Source organism: Equus asinus, chromosome 4, assembly GCF_041296235.1.
Source record: "Equus asinus isolate D_3611 breed Donkey chromosome 4, EquAss-T2T_v2, whole genome shotgun sequence".
NCBI classification, from domain to species: Eukaryota; Metazoa; Chordata; class Mammalia; order Perissodactyla; family Equidae; genus Equus; species Equus asinus.
Window position 1 is genome coordinate 7463546 of NC_091793.1, and position 20292 is coordinate 7483837.

A 20292-nucleotide genomic window follows, 5' to 3' on the forward strand; every position below is an offset into this window, starting at 1 on the left:
AATGGCTATAAGGAACCAGAGAGGAAACAAGTGTCAGAGAGGAGGTGGAGAGAAGGGAAGCCTCCTGAACAGCTGGTGGGAGCATAAACTGGTGCAGCCACCATGCCAAGCCATGTGGAACTGTCTCAGAAATTTAAGAAACCATTTCTGATATGATCCAGCTATTCCTCTGCGACCAGCTTATCCAAAGAACTCGGAAACAGTACTGAATGGGGACATGTGCACGTCGGAATTCACCGGAGCCTTACTCCTGCTATCCAAGACTTGAAAGCTGCCCTGGTGCCCAGCAAGGGAAGAATTCAGAAGGAAGAAATGCTATAGCCACACAACGCATACCACACAACTGGAACAAAGGATGCAAAGCGGGCACAGAAACTGGAAAAGATAAAACAGACGCTGATTCAAGGGGTAAGAAAGGAATCCTTGGCAAGAAGCGAGAATACAGGGACAAGCACTGAGAGGAGAACGTTGTCATCTATACAAGTCTATGGGGAGGCCATGCTGATTCAAGCTTGCAACTTGATTGGAAGCAAGAGGCCGGACTTGGGCCTTATCAGACCTATGTTGTCCTTCTGCCTTAAGCATAATCCAAAGTCAAGAGTGATGTCTTGAGGACATTGAATAGATGAATCAATGCATCCTTTCCTAGGCCCCTAGCACGTTTAGAAGATCAGTCTCTTTTTCCATAGCTCTGGCATCACAGGGGCCCACTGGGTACATGCTAATGTGTCCCAAGGGATGTCTTTGAAGCCTTGAAGGAATGGAGCTCTGTTATACTCGGGGTATGTCTCCTTGTTTAGAAGGGCTCTACAAGTGTGCTGAAAAGCACCCTTTTCCACAGGGCTTGGTTCCGTTGTGAAGGCTGCCCTCCCAGTCTAGAGTGCTCAGTTTGGCTCCGGTGAAATTCTCTCCCCCACCTCTTGCAGTAGAAGGATCATTGATTATGTGTTTTGACACCATATGTAAGGAAGTTGGCTGAAAGTTAAAACATTACAATTCTGTTTCAAGAAAAATAAACAGGCCAGGACTGAGGATGTAAGGCAAACAAATCGCACAGCATATAGAAGTAAAGTAAGCCCGTATCTATATGGAATCTAGGGTAAAGTTAGACGATCAGGGGTCAAGTTCGAAACTTCCCAAATCCAGGAACGGGACAGAAAAATATCTTTCCTGGAGAGTGGAATTCATCCGATTTGTCTAATTTGTCTCGGAAACATTGTGTCCCTGAAGGGGGTTGCCAGGACCAACTAGAATTTGGAGTTTCTGATCTCAGGATGTCAAACCAACCCAGATGACCACGGGTTCTCAGTGCTTAGTTTGACCTGGTCCAGGATAGCAAAGATTCCTACAAGTGACCAGTGCAAATTCATAGACAACAACCACGAGGCACGAAAGCACTCACAGCTCGGCCTAGAGAACATATGGTTATTAGAGAAATACAAAATTAATCACTTGGACTGAAGGAGATCGGACCGATAAGAATATCTAAGAGAGATAGCTGAGAAAGACCATTACGAGTATACTATGGAAAATTAAAAAGGTCCCAGAAAATGGAAGGCGAACAGAAATCATACCTGAATAATCCACAATGAAAGACGTCAGTCTTTAAACAGAGTCTGCTTGAACGTTTGAATGTCAGAGAAATTCACAAGCCACAAAATGGCAGCGAAGCTCAAACCTGGGCTAACTGGAAAGGGCGAGTTATGAGACTGCTCCAAGCGGGCTCTGAAACCCTGTGTCCATGACCCTTGCCGGCACAGCAGAGACACAATTATGACAAATCCACTGACATCACAGCGGACCCGAAAAACTACCTGGTCTCATCTACACATCTGTAGCATCTGTAAGCATTTTGAGGTGATTTTCCATCCTTGGAAGTTCACCTTCCGTAAACTCTTTCCGCCCCCAAAGCTTTATGACATCATTCTGGACCCCTTTTTGGATTTTTGATTTGAGGTGAATTTATAGCCATGACCCTGCATTAGAACGTACTATAACTTCCAGATTCACATCCTCATTGCTTTAGACTTCTGTGTAGCTTACATCATCTTCACCAGTGTAAGACTAATCACAGGCCCTCACCACACACTTGTGCCTAATCTTCTCTTTCACCCTCCGTCACCGCCCCTCTTTGCCTCTGGGAGCCCGCATACAAATGTTCAGTGCCACCTGTTGGTTAGTGCTTGCTTTTTCTTCTCCTTGTAAGTGAGATTCTATGGTATTTGAATTTCTCACTGGGGCTTGTTACACTTCCCCTAAAACCCTCACAGCCATTCTGGTGGTCACAAATGGCTGGATTGCATCATTTGTTCCGGCTGAGTGGTATGCCATTGTGTGGCTATAGCCCATCTTCCTTCTCCAATCATCCCTTGCTGGACACCAGGGTGCTTTCCAAGTCTTGGATATCAGGAGTAAGACTGTGGTGAACACAGCCATGCACATGTCTTTATGCGGTAGTCTTTCTGACTTTTTTGGATAAACAAGCGGCAGATTAATAGCTGGGTCATACGGGACATGGATACTTAAATTTCTGAGGCAGTTCCACACCTTTGGCATCGTGGCTGCACCGGGTTACACTCCCACCAGCAGTGCAGGAGGCTTCCCTTCTCTCCACCTCCTCTCTGACACTTGTTATTTCCTGTCTGCTTCCTTCTAGCCATGCTGACCACAGTGAGCTGCCATGGCCTTGCAGTTTGGATTTGCATTTTCCTGAGACTTAATGATGGTGAACAAGTTTTCATGCACCTACTGGCCCTCTTTCTGTCTTCTTCGGAGAAATCTCTGCTTCCATCTTTTGACCAGGTTTTCATTGGCTTGTTTTTTTTCTTGTGGAGACGTGCGAGTTGATTGTATCTTTGGGCTTTTCACCCCTTGTCCGATGTGTGGTTTGCAAACATCCTCTCCCAATTGTTGTGGTGTCTCAGTATTCAGTTGATGGTTTCCTTGAGTGGGCAGAAGTGTGTGCATTTGATGTGGTCCCGTTTGTTTCTTGTTTCCTTTGTTGCCCTTGCCCAGTCAGACATGCTTCTTCCAAATAGGCGGCTCAGACAGATGGCAAAGAGCACTCTGCCTAGGTCTTCTCCTACAAGGTTCACGGTTTCAAGTCTGCCATTCAAGGCTTTAATCCATTTCAGGTGGTGTGTGTGCCAGGTGTAACATCATGGTGTACTCTCGTTGTGTTCCATGTGGCTGTGCAGGCTTCCCAGCACCGTTTATTGTAGAGACTCTCCTTTCTCCGCTGTCTCCACTTGGCTCCCTGGTCCAAAATGGGCTGTCCATGTAAGTTTGAGTTGGGCTCTGGGCTCTCAATTGTTTTGCATGGGTCTTCATGCCTGTCTTGGGGCCCAGACTGTGCCGTTTCGGTACCTAGCGCTTCGTCCTCTATGTTGAAATCAGAAATTGTGACACGTGCTGCTTTGTTCGTTTTCCTGAGGATTCCTTTGCCTAGTCAGGGTCTCGTGTTGCTGGCTAGAAACTTTAGGATTCTCTCTTCTTCTCTGTGGCAAATACTGCTGCAACTTTGACTGGGATTGCATGGAATCCAGAGATTCCTTACTGCGGTATGAACCTTTCAAGTGTGTTAATCCTTCCATTCCTAGATCCCTCGATATCTTTTTTTTTCTTGTGTCTTCTTGAGTTTCTTTCCCCAAAGGTTTGCTAGTTTTTGAATTAACATAGAATTCACCTGTTTTGCTAAGGTTATTCACAGAGATCCTATTCTTCGTAATGGCAAGCTCCTGTTTTTTTGGTTTTTTTTCCTTAGCTTCAGTTTTTCTATTCTTTGCAACTTTTAATTGGTTTTGTTTTGGCACAAGTGCATTGCTGTGCTCACATCTGCTGGCAATGCTCCTGTATTTGCTGTGGAAGTCTGGCCCTGTCCAACGTCCCTTCCCATCTGCCTCTACTCTACCTCGGACGCCTGCACCAGAACAACTGAAGCAGTGGTGAGGAGGCCCAAACCGAGGATTCCACCCAGCCCATACTGGGCCACAGACCCAGAAGGTGCGGACCTCACCACTGCACCACCGGCCGGCCACTTACATGTTCAGTGGCAACGTGCAGTTGAGTGCAATGGGAGTTAAATATACTAGTGAGCCCAACTCTAGCACTGTGTAGATGAGGCTAGGTTGTTTTTCGGGTCCATTGTGATGTCAGAGGATTTGTCATAATTGTGTCTCTGAGGTCCAGCATGCTTCCTGGATACAGGTTTCAGAGCCTGCTTGGAGCAGTCTCATAACTCACCCTTCCCAGTTAGCCCATGCTTGACCTTCGCTGCCGTTTTTTGGCTTGTGAATTTCTCTGACTTTCAAACGTTCCGGCAGAGTCTGTCTAAAGACGGACATCATCTTTCATTGTGGATAATTCAGGTGTGATTTCTGTTCACCTTCCATTTTCTGGGTCCTCTTTTTCTTTTCCATAGTATACTCGTCATGGTCTTTCTCAGCTATCTCCCTTAGACATGCTTATCAGTCCGTTCTCCTTCATTCCAAGGGATTAGTTTGTATTTCTTTAATCGCTGTATGTTCTCTAGGGTGAGGTGTGAGTGCTTTCGTGACTCTTGGTTGTTGTCCTTGAATTTGCACCGGTCACTTGTAGGACTCTTGGCTACCCTAGCCTAGGTCAAACTAAGCACTGAGAACACGTGGTCATGTGGGTTGGTTTGACATCCTGAGATCAGAAACTCCAAATTCGAGGTGGTCCTGGCAACCCCCTTCACGGACACAATGTTTCCAAGACAACTTAGACAAATCGGATGAATTCCACTCTCCAGGAAAGATATTTTTCTGTCTCTTTTCCGGATTTGGGAAGTTTCGAACTTGACCCCTGATCCTTGAATGTTCCCCTAGATTCCATCCAGATACGGGCTTACTTAATTTTTATAGGGTGTGCCATTTGTTTGCCCTACATCCTCTACCCTGGCCTGTTTATTTTTCTTGAAACACAACTGTAAAGTTCTAATTTTCGTGCAACTTCCTTACATATGGTGTCAAAACACATAATCAATAATCCTTCTACGGCAAGAGGTAGGGGGAGAGAATTTCGATGGAGGCAAACAGAGCACACTAGCCTGGGAGGGCAGCCTTCACGAAGGAACGAAGCCCTGTGGAAGAGGGTGCTTTTCAGCACCCTTGTAGAGCACTTCCAAACAAAGAGACATACCCCAAGCGTGACAGGGCTCCATTCCTTCAAGGCTTCCAAGACATCTCTTGGGACACATTACCATGTGCCCAGTGGGCCCACGTGACACCAGAGCTTCGGAAAAAGAGACTGACCTGCAAAGAATGCTATGGGCCTTGGAAAGGAGGCATCGATTCTTCTCTTCAATGTCCTCAAGACATCTTTCTTGACTTTGCATTATGCTTAAGGCACAAGGGCACTGTAGGTGTGATGAACGCCAAGTCCGGCCACTTGTTTCCAATGAAGTTGCAAGCTTGAATCAGCATGACCTCCCCATAGACTTGAATAGATGACAATGTTCTCCTCTCCGTGCCTGTCCCTCTATTCTCACTTGTGGCCTAGGGTTCCTTTCTTATCCCTTGCATCAGACTCTGTTTTATCTCTTCTAGTTTCTGTGCCTGCTTTCTGTTTGCCAAACCTGTTTCTGGGTATCTGTCCCTTTAATAGCCTAGCCTAGGCCAATCCTCAGACTGTAACCATGCAGCCACCCTGGGGGACATGTTCACCGTGATGTCATAAGCGACCTCAAAATTCGAAGTTGTCCTGACAACCTCCGTGCACACAGAGTTTCACAGCCATCTCAGACCAGTCTGACTCCTCACCCTGTCTAGGTAGGATAGTTTTCCTTTTTCTGCAATTGTTGTCAGTTTCTATCTTTCTCCTTGAACTTCGAAAGGGCTCCTACATTCTCTCTAGACACTGGTTTCACTCCTGTAAGATTATCCTGGGTTTTATCTCTTATATCTTGGGTAGATGGCAAAATGGGTGGACCTTACCCAGAAAAAGTCCTGGACTCCCTCACAAGTTGAAGTTGCCCAGGGAATGTTCTGATGCACAATGATGGTGTCATCTCGTGGCACTCTGCCAATTCCACCTTGGCAGGTCACAAGTTTTCCTTCCTTCTGCCTTTGGGAAGTGTACCAGATACTTCCATAGATTGTAATATTCTTATGGTTCCTTTTCTTGTGCGTATTGATAACGTATCCTCACAATTGCTGCTTATTTATGATCTCTGCCCGCACCATACCATGAAATCTATATTTCCTAACACTACTAATGTGATATGCACTCGTAATGTGAAACAGTGAGGCCCGGGCCGCCCAAGCGGAATGTGGGCACTTACCTGCTCCACCACAGGGCCGGCCCTGAATTGTACTTTTGGACCAACCTTTTGCCTGAACTTGGGAAGACGTGGGCCTGTTTGGATTATTCGTGAAGGTGATTAGTAATAACATCATGGACGGTAACATTTTCCGTTCGTTCATGGGTTTAGGACTGATCATGTTCTCTTCGTAGTATTCCTCTTCACCTATATGGAATGGTCTGCCTTTCTGTAGCATCTGTAAGCATTTGGAGGTGATTTTCCATCCTGGGAAGTTCACCTTCCGTAAACTCTTTCCGCCCCCAAAGCTTTATGACATCATTCTGGACCCCTTTTTGGATTTTTGATTTGAGGTGAATTTATAGCCATGACCCTGCATTAGAACGTACTATAACTTCCAGATTCACATCCTCATTGCTTTAGACTTCTGTGTAGCTTACATCATCTTCACCAGTGTAAGACTAATCACAGGCCCTCACCACACACTTGTGCCTAATCTTCTCTTTCACCCTCCGTCACCGCCCCTCTTTGCCTCTGGGAGCCCGCATACAAATGTTCAGTGCCACCTGTTGGTTAGTGCTTGCTTTTTCTTCTCCTTGTAAGTGAGATTCTATGGTATTTGAATTTCTCACTGGGGCTTGTTACACTTCCCCTAAAACCCTCACAGCCATTCTGGTGGTCACAAATGGCTGGATTGCATCATTTGTTCCGGCTGAGTGGTATGCCATTGTGTGGCTATAGCCCATCTTCCTTCTCCAATCATCCCTTGCTGGACACCAGGGTGCTTTCCAAGTCTTGGATATCAGGAGTAAGACTGTGGTGAACACAGCCATGCACATGTCTTTATGCGGTAGTCTTTCTGACTTTTTTGGATAAGCAAGCGGCAGATTAATAGCTGGGTCATACGGGACATGGATACTTAAATTTCTGAGGCAGTTCCACACCTTTGGCATCGTGGCTGCACCGGGTTACACTCCCACCAGCAGTGCAGGAGGCTTCCCTTCTCTCCACCTCCTCTCTGACACTTGTTATTTCCTGTCTGCTTCCTTCTAGCCATGCTGACCACAGTGAGCTGCCATGGCCTTGCAGTTTGGATTTGCATTTTCCTGAGACTTAATGATGGTGAACAAGTTTTCATGCACCTACTGGCCCTCTTTCTGTCTTCTTCGGAGAAATCTCTGCTTCCATCTTTTGACCAGGTTTTCATTGGCTTGTTTTTTTTCTTGTGGAGACGTGCGAGTTGATTGTATCTTTGGGCTTTTCACCCCTTGTCCGATGTGTGGTTTGCAAACATCCTCTCCCAATTGTTGTGGTGTCTCAGTATTCAGTTGATGGTTTCCTTGAGTGGGCAGAAGTGTGTGCATTTGATGTGGTCCCGTTTGTTTCTTGTTTCCTTTGTTGCCCTTGCCCAGTCAGACATGCTTCTTCCAAATAGGCGGCTCAGACAGATGGCAAAGAGCACTCTGCCTAGGTCTTCTCCTACAAGGTTCACGGTTTCAAGTCTGCCATTCAAGGCTTTAATCCATTTCAGGTGGTGTGTGTGCCAGGTGTAACATCATGGTGTACTCTCGTTGTGTTCCATGTGGCTGTGCAGGCTTCCCAGCACCGTTTATTGTAGAGACTCTCCTTTCTCCGCTGTCTCCACTTGGCTCCCTGGTCCAAAATGGGCTGTCCATGTAAGTTTGAGTTGGGCTCTGGGCTCTCAATTGTTTTGCATGGGTCTTCATGCCTGTCTTGGGGCCCAGACTGTGCCGTTTCGGTACCTAGCGCTTCGTCCTCTATGTTGAAATCAGAAATTGTGACACGTGCTGCTTTGTTCGTTTTCCTGAGGATTCCTTTGCCTAGTCAGGGTCTCGTGTTGCTGGCTAGAAACTTTAGGATTCTCTCTTCTTCTCTGTGGCAAATACTGCTGCAACTTTGACTGGGATTGCATGGAATCCAGAGATTCCTTACTGCGGTATGAACCTTTCAAGTGTGTTAATCCTTCCATTCCTAGATCCCTCGATATCTTTTTTTTTCTTGTGTCTTCTTGAGTTTCTTTCCCCAAAGGTTTGCTAGTTTTTGAATTAACATAGAATTCACCTGTTTTGCTAAGGTTATTCACAGAGATCCTATTCTTCGTAATGGCAAGCTCCTGTTTTTTTGGTTTTTTTTCCTTAGCTTCAGTTTTTCTATTCTTTGCAACTTTTAATTGGTTTTGTTTTGGCACAAGTGCATTGCTGTGCTCACATCTGCTGGCAATGCTCCTGTATTTGCTGTGGAAGTCTGGCCCTGTCCAACGTCCCTTCCCATCTGCCTCTACTCTACCTCGGACGCCTGCACCAGAACAACTGAAGCAGTGGTGAGGAGGCCCAAACCGAGGATTCCACCCAGCCCATACTGGGCCACAGACCCAGAAGGTGCGGACCTCACCACTGCACCACCGGCCGGCCACTTACATGTTCAGTGGCAACGTGCAGTTGAGTGCAATGGGAGTTAAATATACTAGTGAGCCCAACTCTAGCACTGTGTAGATGAGGCTAGGTTGTTTTTCGGGTCCATTGTGATGTCAGAGGATTTGTCATAATTGTGTCTCTGAGGTCCAGCATGCTTCCTGGATACAGGTTTCAGAGCCTGCTTGGAGCAGTCTCATAACTCACCCTTCCCAGTTAGCCCATGCTTGACCTTCGCTGCCGTTTTTTGGCTTGTGAATTTCTCTGACTTTCAAACGTTCCGGCAGAGTCTGTCTAAAGACGGACATCATCTTTCATTGTGGATAATTCAGGTGTGATTTCTGTTCACCTTCCATTTTCTGGGTCCTCTTTTTCTTTTCCATAGTATACTCGTCATGGTCTTTCTCAGCTATCTCCCTTAGACATGCTTATCAGTCCGTTCTCCTTCATTCCAAGGGATTAGTTTGTATTTCTTTAATCGCTGTATGTTCTCTAGGGTGAGGTGTGAGTGCTTTCGTGACTCTTGGTTGTTGTCCTTGAATTTGCACCGGTCACTTGTAGGACTCTTGGCTACCCTAGCCTAGGTCAAACTAAGCACTGAGAACACGTGGTCATGTGGGTTGGTTTGACATCCTGAGATCAGAAACTCCAAATTCGAGGTGGTCCTGGCAACCCCCTTCACGGACACAATGTTTCCAAGACAACTTAGACAAATCGGATGAATTCCACTCTCCAGGAAAGATATTTTTCTGTCTCTTTTCCGGATTTGGGAAGTTTCGAACTTGACCCCTGATCCTTGAACGTTCCCCTAGATTCCATCCAGATACGGGCTTACTTAATTTTTATAGGGTGTGCCATTTGTTTGCCCTACATCCTCTACCCTGGCCTGTTTATTTTTCTTGAAACACAACTGTAAAGTTCTAATTTTCGTGCAACTTCCTTACATATGGTGTCAAAACACATAATCAATAATCCTTCTACGGCAAGAGGTAGGGGGAGAGAATTTCGATGGAGGCAAACAGAGCACACTAGCCTGGGAGGGCAGCCTTCACGAAGGAACGAAGCCCTGTGGAAGAGGGTGCTTTTCAGCACCCTTGTAGAGCACTTCCAAACAAAGAGACATACCCCAAGCGTGACAGGGCTCCATTCCTTCAAGGCTTCCAAGACATCTCTTGGGACACATTACCATGTGCCCAGTGGGCCCACGTGACACCAGAGCTTCGGAAAAAGAGACTGACCTGCAAAGAATGCTATGGGCCTTGGAAAGGAGGCATCGATTCTTCTCTTCAATGTCCTCAAGACATCTTTCTTGACTTTGCATTATGCTTAAGGCACAAGGGCACTGTAGGTGTGATGAACGCCAAGTCCGGCCACTTGTTTCCAATGAAGTTGCAAGCTTGAATCAGCATGACCTCCCCATAGACTTGAATAGATGACAATGTTCTCCTCTCCGTGCCTGTCCCTCTATTCTCACTTGTGGCCTAGGGTTCCTTTCTTATCCCTTGCATCAGACTCTGTTTTATCTCTTCTAGTTTCTGTGCCTGCTTTCTGTTTGCCAAACCTGTTTCTGGGTATCTGTCCCTTTAATAGCCTAGCCTAGGCCAATCCTCAGACTGTAACCATGCGGCCACCCTGGGGGACATGTTCACCGTGATGTCATAAGCGACCTCAAAATTCGAAGTTGTCCTGACAACCTCCGTGCACACAGAGTTTCACAGCCATCTCAGACCAGTCTGACTCCTCACCCTGTCTAGGTAGGATAGTTTTCCTTTTTCTGCAATTGTTGTCAGTTTCTATCTTTCTCCTTGAACTTCGAAAGGGCTCCTACATTCTCTCTAGACACTGGTTTCACTCCTGTAAGATTATCCTGGGTTTTATCTCTTATATCTTGGGTAGATGGCAAAATGGGTGGACCTTACCCAGAAAAAGTCCTGGACTCCCTCACAAGTTGAAGTTGCCCAGGGAATGTTCTGATGCACAATGATGGTGTCATCTCGTGGCACTCTGCCAATTCCACCTTGGCAGGTCACAAGTTTTCCTTCCTTCTGCCTTTGGGAAGTGTACCAGATACTTCCATAGATTGTAATATTCTTATGGTTCCTTTTCTTGTGCGTATTGATAACGTATCCTCACAATTGCTGCTTATTTATGATCTCTGCCCGCACCATACCATGAAATCTATATTTCCTAACACTACTAATGTGATATGCACTCGTAATGTGAAACAGTGAGGCCCGGGCCGCCCAAGCGGAATGTGGGCACTTACCTGCTCCCCCACAGGGCCGGCCCTGAATTGTACTTTTGGACCAACCTTTTGCCTGAACTTGGGAAGACGTGGGCCTGTTTGGATTATTCGTGAAGGTGATTAGTAATAACGTCATGGACGGTAACATTTTCCGTTCGTTCATGGGTTTAGGACTGATCATGTTCTCTTCGTAGTATTCCTCTTCACCTATATGGAATGGTCTGCCTTTCTGTAGCATCTGTAAGCATTTGGAGGTGATTTTCCATCCTGGGAAGTTCACCTTCCGTAAACTCTTTCCGCCCCCAAAGCTTTATGACATCATTCTGGACCCCTTTTTGGATTTTTGATTTGAGGTGAATTTATAGCCATGACCCTGCATTAGAACGTACTATAACTTCCAGATTCACATCCTCATTGCTTTAGACTTCTGTGTAGCTTACATCATCTTCACCAGTGTAAGACTAATCACAGGCCCTCACCACACACTTGTGCCTAATCTTCTCTTTCACCCTCCGTCACCGCCCCTCTTTGCCTCTGGGAGCCCGCATACAAATGTTCAGTGCCACCTGTTGGTTAGTGCTTGCTTTTTCTTCTCCTTGTAAGTGAGATTCTATGGTATTTGAATTTCTCACTGGGGCTTGTTACACTTCCCCTAAAACCCTCACAGCCATTCTGGTGGTCACAAATGGCTGGATTGCATCATTTGTTCCGGCTGAGTGGTATGCCATTGTGTGGCTATAGCCCATCTTCCTTCTCCAATCATCCCTTGCTGGACACCAGGGTGCTTTCCAAGTCTTGGATATCAGGAGTAAGACTGTGGTGAACACAGCCATGCACATGTCTTTATGCGGTAGTCTTTCTGACTTTTTTGGATAAGCAAGCGGCAGATTAATAGCTGGGTCATACGGGACATGGATACTTAAATTTCTGAGGCAGTTCCACACCTTTGGCATCGTGGCTGCACCGGGTTACACTCCCACCAGCAGTGCAGGAGGCTTCCCTTCTCTCCACCTCCTCTCTGACACTTGTTATTTCCTGTCTGCTTCCTTCTAGCCATGCTGACCACAGTGAGCTGCCATGGCCTTGCAGTTTGGATTTGCATTTTCCTGAGACTTAATGATGGTGAACAAGTTTTCATGCACCTACTGGCCCTCTTTCTGTCTTCTTCGGAGAAATCTCTGCTTCCATCTTTTGACCAGGTTTTCATTGGCTTGTTTTTTTTCTTGTGGAGACGTGCGAGTTGATTGTATCTTTGGGCTTTTCACCCCTTGTCCGATGTGTGGTTTGCAAACATCCTCTCCCAATTGTTGTGGTGTCTCAGTATTCAGTTGATGGTTTCCTTGAGTGGGCAGAAGTGTGTGCATTTGATGTGGTCCCGTTTGTTTCTTGTTTCCTTTGTTGCCCTTGCCCAGTCAGACATGCTTCTTCCCAATAGGCGGCTCAGACAGATGGCAAAGAGCACTCTGCCTAGGTCTTCTCCTACAAGGTTCACGGTTTCAAGTCTGCCATTCAAGGCTTTAATCCACTTCAGGTGGTGTGTGTGCCAGGTGTAACATCATGGTGTACTCTCGTTGTGTTCCATGTGGCTGTGCAGGCTTCCCAGCACCGTTTATTGTAGAGACTCTCCTTTCTCCGCTGTCTCCACTTGGCTCCCTGGTCCAAAATGGGCTGTCCATGTAAGTTTGAGTTGGGCTCTGGGCTCTCAATTGTTTTGCATGGGTCTTCATGCCTGTCTTGGGGCCCAGACTGTGCCGTTTCGGTACCTAGCGCTTCGTCCTCTATGTTGAAATCAGAAATTGTGACACGTGCTGCTTTGTTCGTTTTCCTGAGGATTCCTTTGCCTAGTCAGGGTCTCGTGTTGCTGGCTAGAAACTTTAGGATTCTCTCTTCTTCTCTGTGGCAAATACTGCTGCAACTTTGACTGGGATTGCATGGAATCCAGAGATTCCTTACTGCGGTATGAACCTTTCAAGTGTGTTAATCCTTCCATTCCTAGATCCCTCGATATCTTTTTTTTTCTTGTGTCTTCTTGAGTTTCTTTCCCCAAAGGTTTGCTAGTTTTTGAATTAACATAGAATTCACCTGTTTTGCTAAGGTTATTCACAGAGATCCTATTCTTCGTAATGGCAAGCTCCTGTTTTTTTGTTTTTTTTTTCCTTAGCTTCAGTTTTTCTATTCTTTGCAACTTTTAATTGGTTTTGTTTTGGCACAAGTGCATTGCTGTGCTCACATCTGCTGGCAATGCTCCTGTATTTGCTGTGGAAGTCTGGCCCTGTCCAACGTCCCTTCCCATCTGCCTCTACTCTACCTCGGACGCCTGCACCAGAACAACTGAAGCAGTGGTGAGGAGGCCCAAACCGAGGATTCCACCCAGCCCATACTGGGCCACAGACCCAGAAGGTGCGGACCTCACCACTGCACCACCGGCCGGCCACTTACATGTTCAGTGGCAACGTGCAGTTGAGTGCAATGGGAGTTAAATATACTAGTGAGCCCAACTCTAGCACTGTGTAGATGAGGCTAGGTTGTTTTTCGGGTCCATTGTGATGTCAGAGGATTTGTCATAATTGTGTCTCTGAGGTCCAGCATGCTTCCTGGATACAGGTTTCAGAGCCTGCTTGGAGCAGTCTCATAACTCACCCTTCCCAGTTAGCCCATGCTTGACCTTCGCTGCCGTTTTTTGGCTTGTGAATTTCTCTGACTTTCAAACGTTCCGGCAGAGTCTGTCTAAAGACGGACATCATCTTTCATTGTGGATAATTCAGGTGTGATTTCTGTTCACCTTCCATTTTCTGGGTCCTCTTTTTCTTTTCCATAGTATACTCGTCATGGTCTTTCTCAGCTATCTCCCTTAGACATGCTTATCAGTCCGTTCTCCTTCATTCCAAGGGATTAGTTTGTATTTCTTTAATCGCTGTATGTTCTCTAGGGTGAGGTGTGAGTGCTTTCGTGACTCTTGGTTGTTGTCCTTGAATTTGCACCGGTCACTTGTAGGACTCTTGGCTACCCTAGCCTAGGTCAAACTAAGCACTGAGAACACGTGGTCATGTGGGTTGGTTTGACATCCTGAGATCAGAAACTCCAAATTCGAGGTGGTCCTGGCAACCCCCTTCACGGACACAATGTTTCCAAGACAACTTAGACAAATCGGATGAATTCCACTCTCCAGGAAAGATATTTTTCTGTCTCTTTTCCGGATTTGGGAAGTTTCGAACTTGACCCCTGATCCTTGAACGTTCCCCTAGATTCCATCCAGATACGGGCTTACTTAATTTTTATAGGGTGTGCCATTTGTTTGCCCTACATCCTCTACCCTGGCCTGTTTATTTTTCTTGAAACACAACTGTAAAGTTCTAATTTTCGTGCAACTTCCTTACATATGGTGTCAAAACACATAATCAATAATCCTTCTACGGCAAGAGGTAGGGGGAGAGAATTTCGATGGAGGCAAACAGAGCACACTAGCCTGGGAGGGCAGCCTTCACGAAGGAACGAAGCCCTGTGGAAGAGGGTGCTTTTCAGCACCCTTGTAGAGCACTTCCAAACAAAGAGACATACCCCAAGCGTGACAGGGCTCCATTCCTTCAAGGCTTCCAAGACATCTCTTGGGACACATTACCATGTGCCCAGTGGGCCCACGTGACACCAGAGCTTCGGAAAAAGAGACTGACCTGCAAAGAATGCTATGGGCCTTGGAAAGGAGGCATCGATTCTTCTCTTCAATGTCCTCAAGACATCTTTCTTGACTTTGCATTATGCTTAAGGCACAAGGGCACTGTAGGTGTGATGAACGCCAAGTCCGGCCACTTGTTTCCAATGAAGTTGCAAGCTTGAATCAGCATGACCTCCCCATAGACTTGAATAGATGACAATGTTCTCCTCTCCGTGCCTGTCCCTCTATTCTCACTTGTGGCCTAGGGTTCCTTTCTTATCCCTTGCATCAGACTCTGTTTTATCTCTTCTAGTTTCTGTGCCTGCTTTCTGTTTGCCAAACCTGTTTCTGGGTATCTGTCCCTTTAATAGCCTAGCCTAGGCCAATCCTCAGACTGTAACCATGCGGCCACCCTGGGGGACATGTTCACCGTGATGTCATAAGCGACCTCAAAATTCGAAGTTGTCCTGACAACCTCCGTGCACACAGAGTTTCACAGCCATCTCAGACCAGTCTGACTCCTCACCCTGTCTAGGTAGGATAGTTTTCCTTTTTCTGCAATTGTTGTCAGTTTCTATCTTTCTCCTTGAACTTCGAAAGGGCTCCTACATTCTCTCTAGACACTGGTTTCACTCCTGTAAGATTATCCTGGGTTTTATCTCTTATATCTTGGGTAGATGGCAAAATGGGTGGACCTTACCCAGAAAAAGTCCTGGACTCCCTCACAAGTTGAAGTTGCCCAGGGAATGTTCTGATGCACAATGATGGTGTCATCTCGTGGCACTCTGCCAATTCCACCTTGGCAGGTCACAAGTTTTCCTTCCTTCTGCCTTTGGGAAGTGTACCAGATACTTCCATAGATTGTAATATTCTTATGGTTCCTTTTCTTGTGCGTATTGATAACGTATCCTCACAATTGCTGCTTATTTATGATCTCTGCCCGCACCATACCATGAAATCTATATTTCCTAACACTACTAATGTGATATGCACTCGTAATGTGAAACAGTGAGGCCTGGGCCGCCCAAGCGGAATGTGGGCACTTACCTGCTCCCCCACAGGGCCGGCCCTGAATTGTACTTTTGGACCAACCTTTTGCCTGAACTTGGGAAGACGTGGGCCTGTTTGGATTATTCGTGAAGGTGATTAGTAATAACGTCATGGACGGTAACATTTTCCGTTCGTTCATGGGTTTAGGACTGATCATGTTCTCTTCGTAGTATTCCTCTTCACCTATATGGAATGGTCTGCCTTTCTGTAGCATCTGTAAGCATTTGGAGATGATTTTCCATCCTGGGAAGTTCACCTTCCGTAAACTCTTTCCGCCCCCAAAGCTTTATGACATCATTCTGGACCCCTTTTTGGATTTTTGATTTGAGGTGAATTTATAGCCATGACCCTGCATTAGAACGTACTATAACTTCCAGATTCACATCCTCATTGCTTTAGACTTCTGTGTAGCTTACATCATCTTCACCAGTGTAAGACTAATCACAGGCCCTCACCACACACTTGTGCCTAATCTTCTCTTTCACCCTCCGTCACCGCCCCTCTTTGCCTCTGGGAGCCCGCATACAAATGTTCAGTGCCACCTGTTGGTTAGTGCTTGCTTTTTCTTCTCCTTGTAAGTGAGATTCTATGGTATTTGAATTTCTCACTGGGGCTTGTTACACTTCCCCTAAAACCCTCACAGCCATTCTGGTGGTCACAAATGGCTGGATTGCATCATTTGTTCCGGCTGAGTGGTATGCCATTGTGTGGCTATAGCCCATCTTCCTTCTCCAATCATCCCTTGCTGGACACCAGGGTGCTTTCCAAGTCTTGGATATCAGGAGTAAGACTGTGGTGAACACAGCCATGCACATGTCTTTATGCGGTAGTCTTTCTGACTTTTTTGGATAAGCAAGCGGCAGATTAATAGCTGGGTCATACGGGACATGGATACTTAAATTTCTGAGGCAGTTCCACACCTTTGGCATCGTGGCTGCACCGGGTTACACTCCCACCAGCAGTGCAGGAGGCTTCCCTTCTCTCCACCTCCTCTCTGACACTTGTTATTTCCTGTCTGCTTCCTTCTAGCCATGCTGACCACAGTGAGCTGCCATGGCCTTGCAGTTTGGATTTGCATTTTCCTGAGACTTAATGATGGTGAACAAGTTTTCATGCACCTACTGGCCCTCTTTCTGTCTTCTTCGGAGAAATCTCTGCTTCCATCTTTTGACCAGGTTTTCATTGGCTTGTTTTTTTTCTTGTGGAGACGTGCGAGTTGATTGTATCTTTGGGCTTTTCACCCCTTGTCCGATGTGTGGTTTGCAAACATCCTCTCCCAATTGTTGTGGTGTCTCAGTATTCAGTTGATGGTTTCCTTGAGTGGGCAGAAGTGTGTGCATTTGATGTGGTCCCGTTTGTTTCTTGTTTCCTTTGTTGCCCTTGCCCAGTCAGACATGCTTCTTCCAAATAGGCGGCTCAGACAGATGGCAAAGAGCACTCTGCCTAGGTCTTCTCCTACAAGGTTCACGGTTTCAAGTCTGCCATTCAAGGCTTTAATCCACTTCAGGTGGTGTGTGTGCCAGGTGTAACATCATGGTGTACTCTCGTTGTGTTCCATGTGGCTGTGCAGGCTTCCCAGCACCGTTTATTGTAGAGACTCTCCTTTCTCCGCTGTCTCCACTTGGCTCCCTGGTCCAAAATGGGCTGTCCATGTAAGTTTGAGTTGGGCTCTGGGCTCTCAATTGTTTTGCATGGGTCTTCATGCCTGTCTTGGGGCCCAGACTGTGCCGTTTCGGTACCTAGCGCTTCGTCCTCTATGTTGAAATCAGAAATTGTGACACGTGCTGCTTTGTTCGTTTTCCTGAGGATTCCTTTGCCTAGTCAGGGTCTCGTGTTGCTGGCTAGAAACTTTAGGATTCTCTCTTCTTCTCTGTGGCAAATACTGCTGCAACTTTGACTGGGATTGCATGGAATCCAGAGATTCCTTACTGCGGTATGAACCTTTCAAGTGTGTTAATCCTTCCATTCCTAGATCCCTCGATATCTTTTTTTTTCTTGTGTCTTCTTGAGTTTCTTTCCCCAAAGGTTTGCTAGTTTTTGAATTAACATAGAATTCACCTGTTTTGCTAAGGTTATTCACAGAGATCCTATTCTTCGTAATGGCAAGCTCCTGTTTTTTTGTTTTTTTTTTCCTTAGCTTCAGTTTTTCTATTCTTTGCAACTTTTAATTGGTTTTGTTTTGGCACAAGTGCATTGCTGTGCTCACATCTGCTGGCAATGCTCCTGTATTTGCTGTGGAAGTCTGGCCCTGTCCAACGTCCCTTCCCATCTGCCTCTACTCTACCTCGGACGCCTGCACCAGAACAACTGAAGCAGTGGTGAGGAGGCCCAAACCGAGGATTCCACCCAGCCCATACTGGGCCACAGACCCAGAAGGTGCGGACCTCACCACTGCACCACCGGCCGGCCACTTACATGTTCAGTGGCAACGTGCAGTTGAGTGCAATGGGAGTTAAATATACTAGTGAGCCCAACTCTAGCACTGTGTAGATGAGGCTAGGTTGTTTTTCGGGTCCATTGTGATGTCAGAGGATTTGTCATAATTGTGTCTCTGAGGTCCAGCATGCTTCCTGGATACAGGTTTCAGAGCCTGCTTGGAGCAGTCTCATAACTCACCCTTCCCAGTTAGCCCATGCTTGACCTTCGCTGCCGTTTTTTGGCTTGTGAATTTCTCTGACTTTCAAACGTTCCGGCAGAGTCTGTCTAAAGACGGACATCATCTTTCATTGTGGATAATTCAGGTGTGATTTCTGTTCACCTTCCATTTTCTGGGTCCTCTTTTTCTTTTCCATAGTATACTCGTCATGGTCTTTCTCAGCTATCTCCCTTAGACATGCTTATCCGTCCGTTCTCCTTCATTCCAAGGGATTAGTTTGTATTTCTTTAATCGCTGTATGTTCTCTAGGGTGAGGTGTGAGTGCTTTCGTGACTCTTGGTTGTTGTCCTTGAATTTGCACCGGTCACTTGTAGGACTCTTGGCTACCCTAGCCTAGGTCAAACTAAGCACTGAGAACACGTGGTCATGTGGGTTGGTTTGACATCCTGAGATCAGAAACTCCAAATTCGAGGTGGTCCTGGCAACCCCCTTCACGGACACAATGTTTCCAAGACAACTTAGACAAATCGGATGAATTCCACTCTCCAGGAAAGATATTTTTCTGTCTCTTTTCCGGATTTGGGAAGTTTCGAACTTGACCCCTGATCCTTGAACGTTCCCCTAGATTCCGTCCAGATACGGGCTTACTTAATTTTTATAGGGTGTGCCATTTGTTTGCCCTACATCCTCTACCCTGGCCTGTTTATTTTTCTTGAAACACAACTGTAAAGTTCTAATTTTCGTGCAACTTCCTTACATATGGTGTCAAAACACATAATCAATAATCCTTCTACGGCAAGAGGTAGGGGGAGAGAATTTCGATGGAGGCAAACAGAGCACACTAGCCTGGGAGGGCAGCCTTCACGAAGGAACGAAGCCCTGTGGAAGAGGGTGCTTTTCAGCACCCTTGTAGAGCACTTCCAAACAAAGAGACATACCCCAAGCGTGACAGGGCTCCATTCCTTCAAGGCTTCCAAGACATCTCTTGGGACACATTACCATGTGCCCAGTGGGCCCACGTGACACCAGAGCTTCGGAAAAAGAGACTGACCTGCAAAGAATGCTATGGGCCTTGGAAAGGAGGCATCGATTCTTCTCTTCAATGTCCTCAAGACATCTTTCTTGACTTTGCATTATGCTTAAGGCACAAGGGCACTGTAGGTGTGATGAACGCCAAGTCCGGCCACTTGTTTCCAATGAAGTTGCAAGCTTGAATCAGCATGACCTCCCCATAGACTTGAATAGATGACAATGTTCTCCTCTCCGTGCCTGTCCCTCTATTCTCACTTGTGGCCTAGGGTTCCTTTCTTATCCCTTGCATCAGACTCTGTTTTATCTCTTCTAGTTTCTGTGCCTGCTTTCTGTTTGCCAAACGTGTTTCTGGGTATCTGTCCCTTTAATAGCCTAGCCTAGGCCAATCCTCAGACTGTAACCATGCGGCCACCCTGGGGGACATGTTCACCGTGATGTCATAAGCGACCTCAAAATTCGAAGTTGTCCTGACAACCTCCGTGCACACAGAGTTTCACAGCCATCTCAGACCAGTCTGACTCCTCACCCTGTCTAGGTAGGATAGTTTTCCTTTTTCTGCAATTGTTGTCAGTTTCTATCTTTCTCCTTGAACTTCGAAAGGGCTCCTACATTCTCTCTAGACACTGGTTTCACTCCTGTAAGATTATCCTGGGTTTTATCTCTTATATCTTGGGTAGATGGCAAAATGGGTGGACCTTACCCAGAAAAAGTCCTGGACTCCCTCACAAGTTGAAGTTGCCCAGGGAATGTTCTGATGCACAATGATGGTGTCATCTCGTGGCACTCTGCCAATTCCACCTTGGCAGGTCACAAGTTTTCCTTCCTTCTGCCTTTGGGAAGTGTACCAGATACTTCCATAGATTGTAATATTCTTATGGTTCCTTTTCTTGTGCGTATTGATATCGTATCCTCACAATTGCTGCTTATTTATGATCTCTGCCCGCACCATACCATGAAATCTATATTTCCTAACACTACTAATGTGATATGCACTCGTAATGTGAA